We start from the raw sequence: 3,063 nt of genomic DNA on the forward strand, positions 1-3,063 counted from the left end.
TCTGAGTCCCAGACCTGTGCCCTTTTCACTAGGCCACAGTGCCCCCCCAAACATACTCCCTGCCTTCAAGGAGCTTACTATTTTATGGACGACACAAATTATTTTTCCCTTATTCACATCCATGCCCATCATCCCCGTCAGCTCTTCCGTAAATTTAACTCCCTTCTCAGGCCCCCTGTTCCTCCCCCTCCTCCATCCCTCACCCGCAAGGATCTGGCCTCGTACTTCATTAGTAAAATTAACTCCATCAAGTCTGAGCTCCCCAAAGTCACTCCTCCCCCTTCTCCAATGCCCCTGCTCTCAACCCTCTCCACTACTCTCCCATCCTTCCCAGCAGTATCCTCAGATGAGAGCTCCCTCCTCTCAAGTGCTGCTCCAGCCGCCTGTGCTTCTGACCCCATTCCCTCTCATCTTATGAAATCTCTCGCCCCTTCCCTCCTCCCCTCAACTTCCGTCTTCAACTGCTCACTCTCCACAGGTTTCTTCCCCTCTGCCTTCCAACATGCCCATGTCTCCCCCATCCTAAAAAAAACGCTCTCTTGACCCCACCTCCCCTTATAGTTATCGCCCTATCTCCCTCCTACCATTCCTTTCCAAACTCCTTGAACGAGCGGTCTACACCCGCTGCCTCGAATTCGTCAATGCCAACTCTCTCCTTGACCCCCTCCAATCTGGCTTCCATCCCCTACATTCCACCGAAACTGCCCTCTCAAAGGTCACCAATGACCTCCTTCTTGCCAAATCCAATGGCTCCTACTCTATCCTAATCCTCGACCTCTCAGCTGCCTTTGACACTGTGGACCACCCCCTTCTCCTCAACACGCTATCCAACCTTGGCTTCACAGACTCTGTCGTCTCCTGGTTCTCCTCTTATCTCTCTGGCTGTTCATTCTCAGTCTCCTTTGCGGGCTCCTCCTCCCCCTCCCATCCCCTTACTGTAGGGGTTCCTCAAGGGTCAGTTCTTGGTCCCCTTCTGTTCTCTATCTACACTCACTCCCTTGGTGAACTCATTCGCTCCCATGGCTTCAACTATCATCTCTACGCTGATGACACCCAAATCTACATCTCTGCCCTGCTTTCTCTCCCTCCCTTCAGGCTCGTGTCTCCTGCCTTCAGGACATCTCCATCTGGATGTCTGCCCGCCATCTAAAACTCAAGATGTCCAAGACTGAACTCCTTATCTTCCCTCCCAAACCCTGCCCTCTCCCTGACTTTGCCGTCACTATAGACGACACTACCATCCTTCCCATCTCACAAGCCCGCAACCTTGGTCTCATCCTCGACTCCGCTCTCTCGTTCACCCCTCACATCCAATCCGTCACCAAAACCTGCCGGTCTCACCTCCGCAAGATCTGCCCTTTCCATCCAAACCGCTACCTTGCTGGTTCAACCTCTCATTCTATTCTGACTGGATTACTGCATCGGCCTCCTCTCTGATCTCCCATCCTCCTGTCTCTCCCCACTTCAGTCTATACTTCATGCTGCTGCCCGGATCATCTTTGTGCAGAAATGCTCTGGGCATGTTACTCCCCTCCTCAAAAATCTCCAGTGGCTGCCTGTCAACCTACGCATCAAGCAAAAACGCCTCACCCTGGGCTTCAAGGCTGTCCATCCCCTCGCCCCCTCCTACCTCACCTCCCTTCTCTCCTTCTACAGCCCAGCCCACACCCTCCGCTCTGCCGCTAACCTCCTCACTGTACCTCGCCCTCGCCTGTCCCGATAGAACTGGGAGACGTGGCTTTTCTCTGCCAATATGTAAAGGCCATTTGATCCTTGGAGTGTTTGATCGGGTAGAAAGTTTTGAAAACCGAATTTTCAAGGCCTGATTTCTGGAACTAGGGAAAGAAAATTTGCTCCTGAAGTCCCACAAGAACAGACCCATTTCCTTTCTGGGTTTCCACACTAAGGGCCACAGGGTGGCAGGGTTGCCAACCTGTTTCTACAGGGGAGTGTTCAGACAATCCTACTCTTAATGCAGATTATTTTAAGCACCCTGTCCTGATAGAGGGGTAGAGTTGAGGCTACAGTCAGTTGCCGACTTGTACTTCCCAAGTGCTTAGTACAGTGCTCTGCACACAGTAAGCGCTCAATAAATATGAATGAATGAATAAGCAGGAGACGATACTATTTCTCTTAAATGCCTCTCTGCGACCATTTGCAGAAGAACTATTCACGATTTGCTAGTGAGTTATAGACTAGTTACCTGATAGCTAAAAGCCTGTTGTGGAGATTCATTCAATTGTATTTATTGAACATTTAATGTATGCAGACCACCGTACTAAGGGCTTGGGAGAGTACACTATAACAACACACATTCCCTGCCTACGAGAGCTGACAGTCTAGAGACCTGCATAACGTGTTAACTAATTTGAGACATTAGTTCTCTAGACTGTGAGCCTGTTGTTTGGTATGAACCGTGTCTATATGTTGCCGACTTGTACAGTGCTCTGCACACAGTAAGTGCTCAATAAATATGATTGAATGAATCAATCAATCGTATTTATTGAGCACTTACTGTGTGCAGAGCACTGTACTAAGCGCTTGGGAAGTACAAGTTGGCAACATGAATGAATGAATGAATGAATAAATGAGTAGGTGCCCTATCCCACTGTTTCAAGTGATTTTGTTGGTATCACTCAGGAAGTCCACAGGCACTTGGATTCTGATGGGGGTTCAAATATTCCTGCTTACATAACATCTGCCTTCTTCCCTGATCCAGCTTTTTCTTTGACTACCTCCTTTCCATCCTTGTGTTCCAACATTAAGAGTTATAAGATTTAAAACTGGCTTTAGAGGTACAGAAAGAAAACTATAGAAACAGGGATTGGGATTACAAACACTGTTGTAGTGTATTTTCCCAAGTGCTTACTATCGACAATCCTGGATCACCTCCTCAGTCTCCTTCCTCCACTCCTGTCCCCCAGCTGCAGAATGCTGTTGGAGGAAATCCAGCCATCTCTCTGACCTTGTCCACCTAAAATTAATTCTTATCTGCTTCAATTTGGCCCTGTCTACTGCCCGACACCAATACTTCTCCTTAATTCACACCCACACCCACTGTCC

The sequence above is a fragment of the Tachyglossus aculeatus genome, chromosome 21 (genome assembly GCF_015852505.1).
Source record: "Tachyglossus aculeatus isolate mTacAcu1 chromosome 21, mTacAcu1.pri, whole genome shotgun sequence".
In the NCBI taxonomy this organism is placed as follows: Eukaryota; Metazoa; Chordata; class Mammalia; order Monotremata; family Tachyglossidae; genus Tachyglossus; species Tachyglossus aculeatus.